We start from the raw sequence: 21,599 nt of genomic DNA, 5'->3' as shown, positions 1-21,599 counted from the left end.
CATTAGTTAACCACACCTTCCATTCCATGAATTCACACCTTCCATTCCATGAATTCAATACCCAATTAAACACATAACACCATTGCTCACATTGCTAACATATATCATCCAAAGTTCACCAAGTTACCTAAAGCAAAATGACCATATCATCACCAAAGCACAACACAAGCATATAAATCAAACATTCCTTACTTATTCAACTATTAAATTTATTGTCATAAAATCATGTTCACATTCATAAACTAAGTTCACCAAATAACCAAAACTTATGCGCATTTCTTTACTTAAATAGCATGAACAACACTAAATAGATTTACACCATTACATTCATCAACACAACCATTAAAACTTACCATTATTACATTGGTTCATATACCAAAAGGATCAAAACATAACCAATTACTCATAACATATATATCAAAACCTTATTTACATGCCACTTTTAACTAGACCAAAGGGAAAAATTAATTATCGAACAAGTTTTCGGATAGTGTGATCTCCAAAAGTAATCCAATCGACAACTCAAAATCGATGATCTACAAGGAAGAAAAACCAAAATGAGGTAAGCTTGCGTAAATATTAATAAGTTCGTATTGAATGTAAAATTTAACTTACTGTAAATGACTTAACCTAAACCTTTCATAATAATAATCATAATCAAGATCATGCATTCATTTAATTGCCTATACACATCATAAGTCTCACAAGATTAGTAAATTCACATATACAAAATGTGTAACTTCTTCATGTCATAAAACATATATAAGTAAATACATTCAAAGCTCAATTCAATCATCTCATATTTGCTTAAAATTTCACATTTTCGCTCCCAGATTCATTTCAAATGTCCTTTTTAAATATCTATCCATATAACCGATTTATATAATCATTCCATATATCATTTCCATTTAACTAATTCATATTACCATTTTATATATTCATTCTCCATATAATCGATTCATATAATCATTTTATATATTCATTTTCCACTTGATCAACCATAATGAAATAGCATTGGATACACGAGAATATTACTAACACAAGTTGTAATTGTAATTGATCACACGAGCTATAACTGTAAATGCTCACACAAGATATGGAATGGGCCTGCTCACACGAGTTGTGGGTCGGAATGTTAGGCTACTTGATGCTACTCACACAAGCTATGGAGAATTCATAACAAATGCAGGACCTCAGCCATCAGTAAGGCATCTAAGACCAGCACCCGAATCGGTAAATAACCCTAATGACATGCCATTTTTATCCTAAGCATTCACGAGGTTCATACGGGCCGTGTTTCATATCTATATCATTTATTCATATACACATTATTTCATTGGAAGAATTCATCCATGTAGTTTCTCATTTTCAAACATAACCTTTAATTTAATTAACATTACAACTTAGCCCATTCCATCTCTTACCATTTAATAAGTAAATGAACTCAATCACAACATATATAGATAGATATTATATCACATAAACAATTAATTATTTTAACTAATTTATGAACTTACCTTGTAACACCCCTAACTTGTCTCTATCGTCGGATTAGGGTTACGGAGTATTATTAAACAATCAAAAAAATTGAATCTTAAATAATTCAATATTAAAAACACATAATAAACCATTCATACACATGCATGTTGTCCCTAAATCGAGCTCTCGAGACCCTAAAAGTAACCTAGAAATAATTTGGGACCAATTTGAAACAATTTGGAAAGTTTAGGAAAAAGATGCAAAATTTTCAAAATAGGGCTCACACGGCCGTGTGCCTCACACGCCTGTGTCTACACCCGTGTAACTCACTGAGTAGGGTCACAAGACCGTGTCACACGCCCATGTGCCAGGCTGTGTCACACGCTCGTGTGCCAAGCTGTGTCACATGCCCGTATGTTAGGCCGTGTAACTCTCTGAGTTGCCCTACACGCCCGTGTGCCAGGCCGTGTAACTCACTGACTTGTACCCTAAAGAAATCATCAGATGACACACAGGTGCGTTGCCAGGCCATGTGTCTCACACGGCTGAGTCACACGCCCGTGTTTCAGGCTATATGGACCCAAATGAACCTTAAATGACAAGTTTACCATTTCAAGCTTACTTGGACCCTAAGTAATCCATTTACTAGCCAAAATACCTATTTAAAAAGAATGGCATTAAACAAGCTCAAAACATGTTAAATCAACCATCCTAAGTGCCTAACCAATGTACCCTCATTGGTACCACAAGTATATACAGTTCCACAACAAAATGAACGTTCACTCAAAGCATGTTAATTCACACAATCTAACATTCAACCAATATGCCAATTATAGGCACCTCAATCACAACATTTCATTAAGACAAACAATAAACTTACACTAAAACATCTTCATTAGTTCACATATATCATATTAGGTTAACTACTTGCATTTAATATCATACATTAAAGTTTCATATATAAAAATAATGGAAATGACAAACAAGCCTATTACATGCCATATAATCCAAAATGAACGTTCCAAAAACTACCAAAAACATGAGGATAGTGTGACTTGAGTGCCAATCCGACCGTCCAACCTTCAAAGAATCTACAATATCAGAAAATAACACAAATAAGCTCATTGAAGCTTAGTAAGTTGACGTACAAAAAGATAAATCTTACCGATGTAAGAAAATAAATCATTCAATAATAAGTCAACTACATGTGTTCCTTGTCAACCAAAATCTTCGGGTGAATTGCATAGTTCAATTCAAAGCTCAAATACATGTTATAACAATCAAAATCACTAAACAAGTTATGATTCAAAGATTTACGATTTGATGAATGACTTACAGATATGAGTACATAGATATTCCAACCAAAACATGCCAATCGCTCATAAGAGCTAATCCACCCGATAACACGCCAGATGCTCATAAGAGCTAATCCACCCGACAACATACCAGATGCTCATAAGAGCTAGTCCAATAGAAAACACGCTAAAACAGAGAGTATAACACGAGAATTCACAAAAAATGCTAAACCTCGATCTACTAGGGAAATATATATCACTCTACAACAATCTCCACTCCAATCCCTTCATAACACGCCATAATTCGATTGTACTCTATCTCGCGCTCATCTGATTCAAGTATTGAAATTCATCAATATTTTTCAAACAACTTTACATCAATGATAAAAACAATTATAAATATTATATCATCACACATTTCACATAGATATTAAATTATAAACCGTACAACTTACCTAGACTAAATTGTAATAGTTGCAGAAGTTTAGGGACTAATCCATGATTTTTCCTTTTCCACGTATGTCAACAGGGTCTTGATCTAACATGTAAAATCTCTCAATTATTAGCTTAAATTTCACCTTTCAAATCACTTTACATTGTATACCCTTTTATTTTTAAAATTTACACAATTACCCCTAACTTTTACAACTTTTGCAATTTAGTCCCTTAACCCGAAATTAAAATTGTCTCTCTTTTTTGAAAAGCATATGTTTTAAGAAGGTTATTCGATTATTTAAGTCAATCGAGAAATCAAAGTCCAGTAAATTAGGGTTCAAATTCTCGAAATTCCTAAACATCAAACATTGCCTTTATTTTAAAATCGAGATAACAAAATGCTGTATTCAGTAAGTTAGGATCCAACATTTTGAAATCTTAAAAACTTTATTTTAAAGATTGTATGGTTTTAATAAAATAAAAAAATTGGCTATTTAAATTCATCGAGAAGAATTGAAACCCAGTAAGTTAGGGCGCAATTTTCTCGGAAATTAAGAACACCAAGCCTCTTTTTTAAAACTTTTAAAATAAAAGGATTGTAGTGCTTTAATAAAATATAATTCTTACAAATATAACATATTTAAATGGTGATGTACGACATAAGAGATAATATATAATCCAAACACATACTAAAGAATAATGAATAAATAATAAATTAATATCGACAAACATAACAACAATAATCTTAATTGTACATTATGTCAATATCAATATCAACGTTCAAAAACTAATAAAAAAGCCGATTAATGCAAATGCGAACCAAATGTACAAGTTTTGAAATAATAAAAATGGCATAAAAGAAATGGAAATTGTAAATTAATAAGGTATACATACGAAATCTTTAAAATAAATTGTATGTACAAAAAAATTTACATATGGAAAATATTATATATAAAATAAAAAATTTGTATATATATATAAAATGATATTCTATAAAACATCTTTATATAAAAATGAATTAAGAGAAATATATTAAAAAATATACATACATAAAAATAATAATATTATGTAGAGTATCTTCAATATATAAAAGAGAATAAAAATGAATTAAAGAATTATTATAAATAGAAAATATTAAGAAAGTATACAAACATATCAAATTTTCATGAAAAGATAAAAATGCAATGATATATTTACAATAATAATACATATATAACAAGTTTTAAAACAATAATACGTAATTAATATAAGATGATAATACATAATAGGCTTATAATACCAATAATAGTACATTATAACTAAAAAAAGTATATAATAAGATTAAGTACTAATATATGATAATAACTTAAATTATATTAAACCTAATCATAAAAAGAATGTTAGTTTTAAAAAAAATAGATATATCTAAAAATAAAAAATAAAATTTAAACAAAATAAAAATACAATAGATTTAATTAAATAAATATGGATTAAAATGTATTTAATTTAAAATTAAAAGGAGAAAAAATGAAAGTAAAGCAGAATGGAGGACCAAAAAAGCACACGCAAATAACATTGGGACTAAAGAGGACAATATCCCCAGGCCCAAAACGCTACATTTTAGCATGGACCAAATCGAAACAGACAATGAAAACATGTGGCAAAATTTAAAAGCCGTAAAAGGATCAATATAAGCATATTACAAAAGCAGAGGACTAATTGCGGAAATAAGCCATTAAGCCAAAACGCGCGGACCGGGAATTTAGTTCGGATCGGGTCACTGGACATGGCCTGTACGGCGCTGTTTTAGAGCCATTGAAGTTGGCCTAAATGACGCCGTTGCACAATTGATACAAAACATAGGTTAAACTAACATCCGGCCAGTTTAAACAAGGAAAACCCTAGTCCCTTTTGTTCATGGCTGCGCCGTTTCAAAATCTCTCAAAGTCATAGCCTCCTTCTCATGCTCTCAAGCTGGCCTTTCCAAGATCCCTCACTCGATCTCCGATTGCAACGGAGTAAGCAAGGAATCGATCGCCAGGTAAACTCTTCGCTCTCTCCCCTTTCTTTCTTTTTTATTTCTATCCTATTAATGAACAAAATAACTCAAAAACAAAAACAGAGAAAATTGAAGAAAAATTTTCAATCACCTTACGAATCTCTTTTTATTTCGATCCTCTTTCAATCTTTTTTGATTTTCTTGTATTCAATATATGTGTGGAAAAAAAAGGATCTTTACAGATTTCAAATCGGCTTTTTTATAGCCAAATTGAGAAGAAAAGGAAAATAATAATAATAAATCAAAAATACATCTCTCTTTTTTTTTCCTGCTATCTTTTTTCTCTTTTTCTTTTTCTGTTGCTATTTTTTTTTTGCTTTTTCTTCCTTCTTTTTTTTGCTGTTGTCTTGTTGTTTGCCGCATGTACGGTCGTACGGGGGCCAGCTGGGATGTACGGATGCCAACGTGGCGTGCGTGGCGGTGTGAGGAGGCCAATGTTGTGGCGGTTGGAGGGCAGTGATGCTAAAGGCTAGGGTTTCAGGGTTTGGGGAATATTTTGGGCTAGGTTGGGCCGGGCTAGGCTTAATGGGTTTAGGTTTGGGCTGTATTGATTTTGGGTTTGTAAAAAAAACTAGACATTGTTTATTGTTTTATTTTTTTTGTTTATTTAATCTACATGGGCCCGGGCTAAAATTGGGCCTTACAAAAGGTACAGGCTAGTTAGACCTAGTTGCAACGATCTCAAAAATAAAAAAATTACAAAAATTGGGTAAGGAAATCACTCACATGCAAAGAATTGAATTTGGTTGGTTCTCCAAGCTTAAAAGACCATTGATATTCGGTTGAACATGAAGAATTTATGAAGAAGATGACAATTCCATGTTTTTGTTTTGTTTATTAAATATTTATTTACCTTTTTAACCTTTAAAATTAATTAAAATTTCATCAAAACCACACTTGACCGTCCACTTATTTTATATCAGGACTAATTGCCTTTTTGGCTCATCCACATTTATTAATTAAGCTATTAAATCATCTAAATGCAATAATTACTAAGTTTTGCACATTTTATAATTTAGTCATTTTTTTTCTTAATTAGCTATCTAAACGTTAAAATTTCTTAACCAAATTTTAATACGACTCCAATGACTCCGTAAATATTCTATAAATAATATTTATGAATCAAAACGATGGAAATTTGTGATCTTGAAACCGCTGTTTCGTCACCACTGAAAATCGGTCTGTTACATACCTAATCACAATAGCTATGAACACTTTAATGTTAACTACTCAACGACTTTTCCTTTCCCGTGGTTATCAACCAACTGATTCGATTCTAGATCTAAACATAATATTTCCATTCAATTAATCAATTCAAATACTTCAAAACACTTAAATTCACATATATAACTCATTGTCAACATTTTACACTTTTACCCTAAAATTTTACCTTTTATTCAATTTAGTTCCTAAACCTGCAACTTTTACAATTACCACAATTAGGCCCAAAACTAAGCTAGCCAAATTTTTACTTATACATATACAAACCATAATTTTGAAATTTCACAATAATTTCATGCTAAATTTATTATTTTATCAATTTAGTCCTTAAAATTAAAACGAACCAAAATCACTTTACAAAATAGTTCTATTTAACAACCAAGCTTATAAATATATCATTAAAATTCAAAACATCACAAATTCATCAATGAAATAATTTAAAATATTTAATATTTTTACGAATTAGTCCCTGGGTTTGCTAGATTAACCTATAATGATATCAAAAACATAAAAATAACTAAAAACGGACTCAAAACACATACCATGCAAGAGATTTGAAGCTTAGCCAAAAGCTTCCTACTACAACAATGGAGAATTTAGTTTTAAGAGGAAGATGGTGAAAAAATGGTAATGTTTTTCTGTTATTTTATTATAAATTAATTAACATTTTAATATAAAAGCAACGTATATATTATTATTTTCATTCACAACCGTCCATTATACAGTAATAATGTTTATTTACCATTTAAAACCATCAAATTATGTTTTATAATCAATTAACCCTTTTAAATTAATAGCGATTGACTTTTGCGACATTTACAATTTAGTCCTTTTCTTTGATTAACTATCTAATCACAAAAATTTCTAGACCAAATTTTAATTTACCTATATAACTATATAAATATATAATAAAAATATTTACGAGCTCGATTTATGAAAATAAGGTCCCAAAACCTCATTTTCTAAAATCACTTGACTTTAGGGACAATCATTTGAACTTAACTATTCGTTCAATTCGCAAAAAAATATTAAACCAAAATGTAATATAATATTATAATTGACTCATAAATATTAAATAATAATATTTACAAACTCACTTGTTTGATTTCTCGAAAGCACTATTTTCGACACCACTGGAAAACGGGTTGTTACAGATACAACCAGATTTGTAGCCATTTGTGAGCCTTCTTATTTTTGTGGGTAACATGTATTTGTTGGAAGTGTTAGGAAAATTGCTAGATATCATCATTTTAAAACCATTAATCTATATTGAATCGTTATTTTGAAAACTTCGAATGTTGATCGGAAGCCTTGTTGGCATATCGTTATTTGTGATTTATAAATGTTGTTTAAGAGGCCGCCAAAAACTATTTCTTGTATCTTTAAATATTGCATGGTACCATTTTTAATATGTTTCCAAGTAAGTGTAGTCTTAAACTAGTGGAATACCGCTCTAATAACGGGGGTATCTACCAAAATGGATAATGGTTTTAAAAAAGAAAAATAACTTGTTTTCTAATGGGTTAACCTGTGGCGTTCCATTCCCGAATCAGAAAATCGAGCTGGCATGGGCTGTTAGCCTGTTACATATATTGAGAGAAACAAAAAGGGGAAAATGATTTGGGAGAGTTCAAAATATAAAACTAAGAGAATTGGGTGATTTTAGGGGTGTTTTGGCTGTTAAATAGACTAAAAGACACCGGGTCACGATATTAAAACCGAGTCTCTTACATACCTGATAAGGGTGTCGCGACATTAAGGGCCTAGTGCCACGATACTAGAAGTAAATTGTCTTTAGTGTCACAACTTCCACATCTTGATGTAGTGACATCCCTGTACTTTTGAACAATTTTTTTTTTCTTTGCGTCTATTTTGCATGTCGTAACACTAACAAGTCAATGTCGTAACACTAAAAGTGTTTTAGGCCCTGCCCTAAAACTACCAACGGTGGCCCAGCACCCTAAGTTGGGAGTCACGACACCACTGTAACTTGCACACAAATATTAGTTTTTCAACTCCAAAATCCCCAGCTACACAAAAATTCCTATACTAGGTCTTAATCCTAAACATGAAATAAGCAAAAATAAATAGAGTCTCGTCTCCAATAATTTAATTATTTACACAACGTTCAAATGCCAATGGCACACAAAAAATATTATTACGGAAGCCTTTGGTAGCATTAAACCTAGATGATAAGACAACACACCCTTCGGTGTCGTCATCCTTCTCAATCATTTGGTCATCTATTTCACTGTAGGGACTACAATCTAAGTATTGAACTTCTTTAAACGTGTCCATTGTGCCCCCTAGGTATGGTTTCACCCTTTCCCCATTCACTAAGAACAGTTGATCGTCTTTCGTTGTGAGCTCAATAGCTTTATTGGCCAATACACAGTTGGCAGTGTATGGCCTAGATCATTGTGACCTTAGTTTTCCAGGAAACAATATAAGGTAGAAGTTGAAAAGTAACACTTGTTGACCCGGCCCAAAGTTTTTCCTTTTGATCATTGCATCATGGAAAAGTTTACTGACAAATCAAATTTGATGGAGATTAGAATCGTATTAATCAGATCAAATTTTCAAGATCATATCAAAATTGATAAATCTACTTCAATTCTAAAGTACATCTAGGTATCTACCTTAGCCTCCTTTAAGAGAGCTCTATTTGTTGAAAAAGCTTTGACTGAATGATACGGTTTATTGGTTGAGTTCTTGGAAACTTTGATATCTCAAATTTGAGTATCACATTATATGAATGTATTTGTTCTTCTCCAAATTTATTCTGTTGACACCATTTTTTGGATGAAAACGGGGTCGACTTGGGTTTTGAAAATGAAAACTAAAAACGGGAGTCGCCACCAATCTTTTTTGGTGAGGTGTGATCGGGTCACCTCGAAAAGTAGTTGTTTTTAATAAACGATTTAATTTTTATCAAAATAACGATTTTGGTCTACGAAATTCAAAAAAGGGGTTCGGGAGTCGGTTACGCACGAGGAAGGATTAGCACCCTCGATGCGCCCAAAATTGGTACCTAGCTGATTAATTAGTGTCTTAGTGTCGAAAATTGAGAACTTTGAAGAATTTTAAAAGTACGATCCCCGTATTAAAATGTTGGAAATTTTTAGGAACATGGGCATATTTCACGTTATTCGAGAAAGAAAACATCATATCCAGTAAGTTAGGACACGATGTATCGAATTCCCGATACGTAAAAACTCCAAAATTTTGTTCGTTGAAAAGATATTTTAATCATCTCAGGCTTGAAAATGTGATCATGACCAGTAAGTTAGGACGTGTTTCTTTTTAAAATCCCGAGATTATTTAAAACTTGGGTAAAAAAAAATTCGTGCATTTAGATTTATCGTGAAAATCGAAACCCAGTAAGTTAGGGTATAATTTTCTCAAACCTAAACACGAAACACCATTTTTAAACAAATGTTGTTATCGAGCAAAATGAAATACGAAAATCGTAGTAAAAATACGAGAGTTGATAAAATCATAATGCAGGCAGAAGTATGAAAATGATGCGAGCAATAGCAGCAATACAAAATAAATAGAAGTCATACTTATAATCATAAAAAAACATACATATACAAATAAATTAAAATATTTATTCAAAATAATAAAGAAAATGAAATAAATACAAAATAAAACAATTGTAAGGAATAGAAATATAATACATATATATGTACGTATGTTGGAATTATAAAGTATAAAACAATATATAAGCAGGTATTAATGTGTTTGTGAAAATATGGATATATACATATATATAAACAATTTAAAAATGTGTGAAAATATATAAATACATATAAATTATAAAAATAGGCACGTATATATATAGATTATAAAAGGGTGGGTATATATATATAGGTATGTACTTAAGTTAAAACACACATATATATATATATATATATATAATATAAGTATGTGTGTATACATACAAATATAAAAAGTTACGGAATATATATGTACATAGAGTATAAAGTATCAAATAAAATAATATATAAGTATATATATATACAAAAAAAAAAAACAAATAAAAATATGTATGGATACATTGTTATATAAATAGCAACACCTAAAGTTTTTAAAAAGTATAAGCAAATGAATAATAGTTACTAGTAATAATAACATTAACAATAATAATAATGATAATAATAATAATGATAATGATACAAATATGAAGAAAATGGTGTAAATGTTAAAAGGGGACTAAATCGAAGTGAAGTCTAAAGTATGGGGCGGAACTGAAATAAAAAACAAAAAAAGGCTAAATTATATAACGCGCCGAAAAGGGGGGACCAAAATGGTAAATATCCCGAAGCCCCAAAACGCTGCGCTTAGATGTGGACTAAAATGAATCAAAAATAAAACTTTGTGGCCAAATCACAAATATGCGGAAAACTTCCATGGAAGCGCTATAAAATAAAAAGGACTAATTGCGAAAATATTCCATTTGAAGAAAACACGCGGATCCTCCCCTGGGTCGGGTCACACGCGCGGGTTAAAGGCCTCATACGACGCCGTTTTAGAGCCACTGAAGCAGGCTCTATACGGCGTCGTTTAATCCCTCTTCTAAACTACTTCAGAAAACCCTAAACCTTATCCCTCTTTAAACAATACTCAAAAAATAAAACTAAAGGCCTCCTAAGAGCGCCGTTTCGGCTCAAAACCTTCCCCTTTTCTCTCCGATCTGAGTAGAGGAGATGGAGGCTTTTGACGGCGCACCAGTCCAGGTAAGATTGCATCTCGTTCTTTATATATATTCTTATATACATATATATACATACATAATAAAAAGAGAAAGACAGAAACAAATCAAAAAAAAAAGAATGAAAAGGATAAAAAAAAAGAAACCTTCTGTTCAAAGATTTTTGATTTTATTGATTTCAATATTTTTTTCAATCCAAAATCCCCCCTTTTACATTGTTTGTGTTCGGCTCTTATAGCCGACTACTATTTTTTTGTTCTTTGTTACTGTTTCTTTTTGTTTTTGTGACTGTTTGCAGGTCTTCTTTTGCTGCATTGGTTTGTCGTTTGTTGCAAGTTCGGGCGAAGTCAACTTACTATACTGGTGCAAGGCCGGCTGGTGGTGGTAGGCCTCGGGCGTGGTGCGCGCTGAAGGCGCACATGGGTAGCAGCAGGGGAACGGCGCCAAAAACCCTAGAGTTTCTGGCATTCTGAAAATGTCAAAACATTTTGGGCCACTGGGATTTGTTTCTGTAATTGGACTTAATTTAGTTTGTTGGGCTGGAGCAAATTTGGGCTTTGTACATATTCTAGTTATAGTTAATTAGTTTGAATGTAGTTTAGCTATTGAGTGACTTAATTAGTTAAGTGCTTATAATGATTGAAAGTTTTGGTATACACAACGTTTTAATATAACAACTAAGTTAGTTATAAAACTGATAAGCTTTGAGGTATGTTCTTTATTAAATTAATTCTTTATAACAACCTTTTTAGGAAATTGGTTATAGCCCTAATTGAAATAAAGTTTGGTTAAGATATCAATTCAATAAAATATTTAAATTTTACATATAGATTTATTAATCATATTTTATTAATGAAAATAATCTTTAATAAATGAAACCATATTAACAAATTTTATTAAAATTTTATTTAAATTTTATTAATTAATAATATTAAAATTTAAAATTTAAAATTTAAAATTTAAAAATAAATATAATTTACGTATCAAATGTTATAACATTCACCTTTTTATAATTATCAAAATTAGGCTTTTTTTTACTTTAATAATATAAAAAAACAAAAGAAAAATACCAAAATGGTATTCCACTCACATTATTTACCAAAATGGTATTCCACTCACATTATTTACCAAAATGGTATTTCGTGGGTAGTTGAGGGTGGTGTAAGGGCGGCACCAACTGTGTATTTTCAACCCCATTCATTAGCGTTCTGTTTTTAAAAAAATAATATTTTAAGGGTTGAGGGTGGTGTAGAGGCGACATTGCTTTATACGGGTAAAAAATACGGGATACAGTGGGGATTTGGTGGTGCCTTCCCGATAGGCGGTACCAGTTGTGGGGTTTTGAAGTTTAAAAATAGTTTTAAGGTGTTGAAAAAAAAGGTGTGCTTAGAAGGTTCAGCTTGGTTGAGAAATAGAAGAGAAAGAAGAGGGTTTGAAAGGAAAAAAGAAGAAGGTAACAAAGTGTTTTAGGGTTTAGTTTAAGGCTTTCTAAATTCTTTGCTTTTTAAAGGTAATTTTAATTATTTAATTTTTAGAGTAGTGTTTATTGTTATTTTAATTTTTTTGTTTAAGGAGGAGAGGAAACAACATCTAAATTTTTATTTAAAAGTAAATTTATTTTTGTAGTTATTTGTTAATATTTTTGTAATCAATTTTTTTAGTACTAAATATTTGTTTGATTTTGTAGTTTTATTTGGTTTGAAGGTACATTTGTAAATATTTTTGTGGGAAAAATTTAATATTTGTTTGGATTTGTGGCATTGTGTTCTTTATCACTTTTATAATACCCAATTTTAGCCCGGACTCACATATGGAAACATAATCTTCGAGGATATGCAATCTTAGATATGATATGCAATCTTAGATATGATATGTAATCTTAGAAGATATGATTTTGTAATCTTAGAGATTTAATTTGTAGATACCCGCCGTTGATGTAATTGATCTATACCGTTGGATTTGGGGAGACTCAGCTATAAATAGAGGCCTCTCCCTTCATTGTAGAAAAAAAGAGAATCAATAAAAAAGGGAGAACGATTGACAGTTTTTTAAAGGTGGCTTACTGTTTTTTTTCTTTTTCGATTATTTTTTACTTATTTACGATTTTAAAAAAGGGAGAAGGTGATACCACTACGAATTCTATTTATTTATTTTATTTAGCCCTAATAAAGTGACGCGTTTCAAAGGATGAATATATTTTCCCATTCGAGCCCTATGAGTTATTCGCGCCTTTTAATTGGGCCCTTCATTTTTTTAATTCTGTTGATTTTCAATTTAATCCTTAATCTTTCATTTTAGGTTTTTAGTCCATTTTATTAATTTTGTTATTATTATTATTATTATTATTATTATTATTATTATTATTATTATATTATATATTATTATTATTATTATTATTATTATTATACCTACATATATATAGCATATGCATGTTAATATATATACATATATATTTTAAATGTTTTAATATATATACATATTATATACATACTTTATTATTATTTTATTTTCATAGTTTTTTATACATATATATATACACATTTATATTTCATAATATTTATACGTTTGTATTCTATGATTTTTATATGTTTATACATTTTTGTAATATATACACATATATTTATACTCCATTCAAAGCTTATTATAAATATTTTCCACGTTTTTATATTATACTTATATGTTTCATTTTTTTATAAATGCATGAATATATTTTATATGTATATATTTATATTTTCCTTGTTTTCATAAATGCATTATGTATTTTATATATATAAGTTTTATAACCCAAAATTTTATGAGTAAATTATCTTTATGTCTTTTATTCTTCATAGTTTCAAATGTATATATATTTTGTACCTTTTTCTCTTTATATTTTTGTTTATTTCCTTCATTTGCTTATTGATTTATGTTTTCATTTATATTCATTTGATATTTTACATGTCGTTGTTTATGTACATTAATTTCATTTATTTCTATGCCATTGTTGTATTTATTATTATATTTTATATTTAATGTAGCATCACATCATTTTTTTTTCGATTTTAAAATTTTCAAAATTGAGATAACACTCGTATTTAGGATTTTCAAGGAAATTGAGCCCTAACGTATTGGGTTCCAATTTTCTTCGTTAAATCCAACGATCGAGGGTTGCTCATTAATAAAAAATATATAAAATAAAAGCTTGTTGTTGGGGAGTTAAATATGTTGTATCCTGGCGTATTGGATGTGACGTATTGATTTCTCGAGACAAAGATTTTTTGAAAAAAAAATAATAAAGGAAATATTTCAAGTTTGAGATTTTGAGGAATTGTGCCCTAACGTATTGGGCCGCGATTTCTTAAATCTTAAACAAATGAATATTCTTTTAAATTTTTATTACACGAGTTTTAGACTAATTCTTTTTTGAGGAAATTAGAATGTTGTGCCCTAACGCATTGGGTGTGATATTTTCTTTCTCCGAAATAATAAGGGTATTAATAAGTAACGTTTTTAAGTTTTTGCTAAGGATTATATTTTTCAAATTTTCGACATTAAGACACTAATTAATTAACTAGGTACCAATTTTGGGCGTTACGAGGGTGCTAATCCTTCCTCGAACGTAACCGACTCCCGAATCCGTTTTTCTAAAACTCGTAGACCAAAGCCGTTTTTTTAGGTGATCCAATCACACCTCAAGAAAAGATTGGTGGCGACTCCCAATTTTCAATTTTTTAAAGTCGACAACCTAAAATTTTTGTTTTTCAAAAAAATAGTTTCGACAGCTTGGCGAATCCACTGGGGACACATACGAGAGTCAAGCCGCAAAGTTGATTAATTTCTGTCTTATTGTCGAGACAATAAATTTTTTAAAAATCATGAGATCATTGTGCATTAATTCATTTTCTTGCTTAATTGATCTTTGCATTATTCATTACACGAGTTGAATGATTTTACCCTTCTAAGTGGGAGTGAGAAACTATTCCTTCGTGAGGTTTTCACCTCCGTATAGGATAGTGAATCGCTTTCGGAATACATCGGTACCTATGCCTTCGTAAGATTATCATCTCCGTATAGTCATAGGGAAAATGTGTTCCCCTGAACCGAACTTGATCTATATGAGCCTATAATGGGTGAAGGTCGAGGAATCTGCTGGTTCGGGTACCCTTACTTTAGAACCGAACCGCATATAATGAGCCTTAGGAGCCTACCCTATGTAGAATCACACCGAATACCTAGAGGTCACCCGAAAACTTGGTTTAAATTTACGATCATTTTGTTGTATTTTGTCCATGTTTGTTACAATTATAATTACTTTGGTTTGTAATTACTTTATTGGTTTGAATTTTGATGTTTCTGTATATTACATTACATAACCACTCGATTATATCCTTTTAAGTGGGAGTGAGAAGCTATTTCCTTCGTGAGGTCTTCACCTCCGAGCAGGATAGCGGATTGCTTTCGGGATACATCCGTACCTATGTCTTCGTGAGATTTTCATCTCCGTGCAGCCATAGGGAAATGTATTCTCCTGAACTGAACTTGGTCCGTATGAGCCTATAATGGGTGAGGATCAAGGAATCTGCTAGTTCAGGTACCCTTACCATAGAGCCAAACTATATATAGTGAACCCTAGTTGCCCACCTTAGGAATAATTACACCAAACCCTAGTGGTTTCCCGAGTAGGTACTTTATTCATTTGCTTTTACTTTGTACTAACTTTTTTTTATGTTGTTTTTATTATGATTGCATTGCATTTGCATCTTAAAAAAGAGGTGTTGATTCACGTTCAGTTGCTAAATAGAGAGCTTGTCATAAGGAAATGGGTTTCTTGATAAAAAGGATGACAATATGGTTGTTTGAATATGGTCCAAGAACATGTGATAAAAGAAATATGATAATTTAATGGAGGACTACACGACTATGGCTCCGTTGCCCAAGGATTCAAGATGACAAAGATTATTCGAGAGCTGCTAAACCTTCTTAAAGAGAAGCCAACGAGCATCACGAGGATGAGTGAGCAACAAGTTACGGCATGGATCAAGCAAAAAGGAGATAGAAGAGACATTTTGTGAAGAGTTAGTGAGATTTATCTTAACGCTCGAATGAAGAAGAGGATCGAATATCTTCGCCTATGAGGGCAGGGCCGTATAAATATCTACTTTATGTAAAGAGATTTGTTTTCTAGTAAAGTTTTCTAAATGGAATTGAATCAGAATGAACATCTCTTTATGCATTCATTGCATGCATTCGCGTTACATGACATCATACGCATTAAAATCCATTAAAAGAGCCTAATCGATTAAAATCATTCTTCAGCTAATTTGGAAACCAACCAACCTGCCAAACACCGTTATAGTACCCGAGCAAAGTTAGGAGGCATGGACCAAAGATTGGAAAGAATAGAGCAAATGCAAATACAGATGCAAGAGCAATTGACCAAATTTCAACAAAATATGAAGGATCAGATGCTAGAATTCTAAAGCAATGTGATAAACCAGTTAACCCAGTTATTGGCTAGAGGGTTAGAAAGAGAGGAAAGCCTAGTGGTCCACTTTGGGGAGGATAAAGAAGGCCCTAATTATCCCTCAAATTTTATCCCGATAAGTGTCCAGCCAGATATGCACCCACAAGGGGCACCCTTTACAATCAAATCCCAGCAATATCAGACCAATACCTTAACACCAATGAATCACCCGACAGGCTCAAGATCCAATCTGAAGAACAATTTAGTCAATCCTATTGCTCTTGATAATCCATCAGAAATAAAACAGGCAAGGGTAGAATACTCAGATACTATAAAAGCCCCAAAGAGAAAGGGGAATAAGAGGGATAATGCAGGCCGATATAACAAGGGCCACTTAAAACCAATCGCTGTAGGCCGGCCAAAGACAGAAACCACCAGCCATCAGAGTCTTTTAAAGCGAGAATCTTACACGAAGACAAATACAGAAAAGCCTCAGTTTACGCCTATACCGATGTCATATAGCGAGTTATATCAAAACCTATTTAATGTGCATGTGGTGTCCCCTTTCTACCAGAAACCAGTGTTGCCTCCATTTCCCAAATGGTATAATGAAAATGCTCAGTGTGAATACCACGCAGGAATTACGGGGCACTCAATAGAGAATTGCACCGCCTTCAAGAAACTGGTTGAAAGACTCATTAACATGGGTGTTGTTATATTTGATGACTCATTTAGCGCAGAAAATCCACTACCCAATCATATTGATAATGGGGTAGACGTGAGGGCAGGAATGGGATTAGTTATTTCTGATTCAGAAGGAAACCATGGAAAGACAAGGAACCATTGTGAGTTCCATCACGAGAAGGGGCACGAGACCCAGGAGAGTGTGAAATTGAAGACCTTGATTCAGGGCATGATGGACGACAAGGAGATAAAGCTTTATGGGGAAATTAAAGAGGAGAAAAATATGCACATAATGATGGGAAGTGTTCACATCAATGACATATATGAGGACACAAATGAAAAGGGACCTTGTTAGATATCTACCCTTATAAATCTGGAGTGTTTTAAGCAATTGAACTGCGAAAGAAATTCCTGTAGTTTTTAGAGCTTATTTAGAGTAATGTTCAGAACATTTTTGTTGTTTTTAGCCTAAAAATGATAGAAATTCTTTTGTGAAAAAGGTTCATGTCTGAACATCATTATTCTAATAAAATATATCTTTGCATTTATTTTTGAGCCAATATTTTTCATTCTTTTTGAATAATTATTCTTTCATTCTTTTGGATTTTCTTCCACAATCATTCTTTTCATGATCATATTGTATAAATAAATTCATATATTCCTTTGTAAAGTCTTTGGTATTTACTATGGGTCCCTGGATATCAACGGCATGAGTGACGCTGCTACAAATTCAGAATCTCCTTTTGAGCGAGGCATGTGTTTAGAGGGATCTCATGACTTTGAAGATGACATAGATTTTAACCTATTTCCGAACTTGTTAAGGATGGTAGAACAAGTCGAGAAACGAATCTTACCCTACAAAGAATCATTGGGATACATGACTTCTCCTTATGTGGGGCATGAAGGTCATTTGGTCGATCTCACCAAAAGAATCTGACGGTCATCGATTCATCTTTGTGGTCGTCAATTAATTTACTAAATGGGTGGAAGCTGCTTCATAGGCCAATGTCACAAAGTCGATAGTTAGCAAATTCGTGAAGAATTATATGTCAGTATGGAACGCCAAAAGGATCATATCTGACAATGTACTAAATTTGAACAACAACACAATATCAAAAGTTTGCAGTCTGTTCACGATTAATGCCATATTTCCCAAAAAAAGGATGGAGCAAAAAAAAACTCTACCGGGGCAATGCCTTTCTCTTGGGCCTATCGCGGTTTTGCCTATTGAAGACAAGATTCTTTCTCTCTGAGTTTTTGGATCCAATTTTGATTGAAGAGGAATGTTCAAAGTTATCCATCATGGTCAAATGCGCCAAAAGCAAATGATGCGAGCTCACAAAAAAGGTCTGTCCTAGAGAATTCCTTGAGAGGGACCTGGTATTGAAGAAAATCCTTCCCATACAAAAAGAACTTTATCCCAAGCTGGGAAGGACCTTATGTAGAAGGCCTTATCTGGAAGAGCGTCGATTTTTATCAGAAAGGATAACAAGGACATGCCTAATCCTATGAGTTCAGATTCAATCAAAAAAGTATTTAAAAAAAAAGAGGAGAGGCCAAGGTGAAAATCTGCAAATGACGCCTTGAGACCAAAGGGGATTTGAGTTGAAAACCCGAAAAGGGCGGCTCAAATTTTGATCAGAATGGGACATGAGGTGATCAGAGCAGCTCAAATTTTGATCAAATTAAGGCATGTTGTGATCTTGCTATACCCGAATCAACAGGAAAGGGTAGACGACATCTTGGGACATCGACGAAGTACTGTAGATCTCCTAAACACATGTCAAACTCAGAATGGTCTTCAGAAAGTTTGTACAGAGAAGCTCAAGTTGCGATATCTGCGGCACCCAATTTTCATACTATTTATATTGAATTTGTTGTTCTTGGAATACTTCATTCTGTCCCAAGATACACATTCCCAATCAATTTCTTTGTTATCCTTATTTACTATTTTTTGATGATCTATTCTTTTCGAGTTATGCTCAGAATCAATTGTATTCTCATCCATTGTTATACCCTTTTTGCAAGCATGTTGCATTGGAATAATGATTAATGGACTAATAAAACTTTCACAAGGGAAGTTTGGCATATTTCTTTAGAAGTTTCTAAATAATACAGGAACCTGAAACAGGACTATTGTTTAGAACGCACCATGTTTAAAGGTTGGAAATCTGAAAAGGAAAAATCTAAATTAGGATTTTCTCTTTGGATTTTTTTTGTCCAAACATTGATTGAACAAAATGACAAGATGTCGTGTTGGTGACAAGGCTTCAATGAACAAATAAGCAATGATCACCGAGTGATAAGAAGAGGTTTTCTCGAAGAAGAGAATCTTTCATTTATGCATAGGCATTTGGTATGACACCCTGTGAATGGTGTAAAGGACCAAAGAATTTCATATTCTATATCCTTAAAATTGTATAGCAAAGGATTAAGTAAATGCCAGATCTTTTTTCCCTTGGGTATCAGTGGGAGGAAGATGGTACAAATTTTATGTCCCAGTGGATTGAATCTGGAGGATTACAGTGGGGGCAATCTGTGAGTATTTTTTTGGAAATACCAGTCGAATAAAATGACGTTCTGACGTGTCGATCTTAAAGCCTTGATGAATAGTGAGCAATGACAACCTAAGCATTGAAAATGATCATTCAAAAAAAAAACTCTGCATTCATGCAAACATCATTCATACACGTCTAGTTAGGAGCATTTGATTCATTCTGATCATGATATCCTAATCTCTAGGCATAATTAGGTTCATAAAATGCATTATACAGGTCATGTTCCCCAGAGAACAAATCAGTGAAGATAACAGATCTTGCCTTCCTATACTGACAGTGAACCAGATCGAAGACACTAGCCTTGCCTCCCTCAGTGGCAGCGGAGCAGGCTAAAAATAGCAGATCTTGCCTTCTTGCACCGACAGCGAAGCAGGTCGAAGACACCAGTCTTGCCTCCCTGGGTTGCAGCGGAGCAGGCTGAAAATAGCAGATCTTGCCGTCCTGCACCGACAGTGAAGTAGATCGAAGATACCAGCCTTGCCTCCTTGGGTTGCAGCGGAGCAGGCTGAAAATAGCAGATCTTGCCTTCCTGCACTGACAACGAAGCAGATCGAAGTCACCAGCCTTGCCTCCCTGGGTTGCAGTGGAGCAGACTTAAAATAGCAGATCTTTCCTTCCAGCACTGACAGCGAAGCAAATCGTAGACACCAGCCTTGCCTCCCTAGGTTGCAGCGGAGCAGGTTAAAAATAGCAGATCTTGCCTTCCTGCACCGACAGTGAAGCAGATTGATGACCCCAACCCTATCTCCCTGGTCAGCAGTGTTATAGGTTAAATATTGTGAATCCTATCTCCCTGGACAACAGTGGAATAGGTTAAAGATTGTGAATCCTATCTCCCTGGTCAGTAGTGGAATAAGTTGAAGATTGAGAATTCTATCTCCCTGGGTAGTAGTGGAATAGATTAAAGAATCCTATCTCCCTGGACAATAGTGGAATAGGTTAAAGATTGTGAATCTTATCTCCCTGGTCAGCAGTGGAATAGGTTGAAGATTGAGAATTCTATCTCCCTGGGCAGCAGTGGAATAGATTGAAGATTGTAGGTCCTATATCCCTGGTCAACAGCGAAATTGGTTGAAGATTGTGAACCCTATCTCCCTGAGTAGCAGTGGAGTAGGTGGAAAATAGCAGATCTTGCCTTCCTGCACCGACAGTGAAGCAGATCGAAGACATCAGTCCTATCGCCTTGATGTTCAATGGAAAAGATTGAAGCCATGATGGTGAATCTTATCTCCCTGGCATTAAGGCTTGGATTAGCTGAAGTGGAACAGATTGAAGCTGTGGGTAACGAATCTTATCTCTTTGGCATTACAGTGGAGCAGATTGAAGCCGCAACGGCGAATCTTACTTCCCTGGTGGTGTAATGGAACAGATTGAAACTACGACGGCGAATCTTGTTTCCCTAACATTGAAGATGGTAAATTTTATCTCCCTGAAGTTGCAGTGGAGCAGATTAAAGCCGATAATCCTATCTCCCTGAAGTTGCAGTGAAGCGAATTAAAACCTTGGATCTTATCTCTCTGAAGTTGCAGAGAGCAGAACGCATCTAGTCTTATCTCCCTGAAGTTGCAGTGGATCAGGCTAAATAAACAAATCCTATCTCCCTAAAGTTGTAGCGGAGTGGATTAGAATGATGGATCTTATCTCTCTGAAATTACAGTAGAGCAGATCGCATCAAATTCATCTTTAAGTTGCAGCAGATCAAGCCGAAGCTACCAATCCTATCTCTCCGACA

This window comes from Gossypium raimondii, chromosome 6 (assembly GCF_025698545.1).
Source record: "Gossypium raimondii isolate GPD5lz chromosome 6, ASM2569854v1, whole genome shotgun sequence".
Classification (NCBI taxonomy): Eukaryota; Viridiplantae; Streptophyta; class Magnoliopsida; order Malvales; family Malvaceae; genus Gossypium; species Gossypium raimondii.
This window is presented reverse-complemented; position numbering follows the sequence as displayed.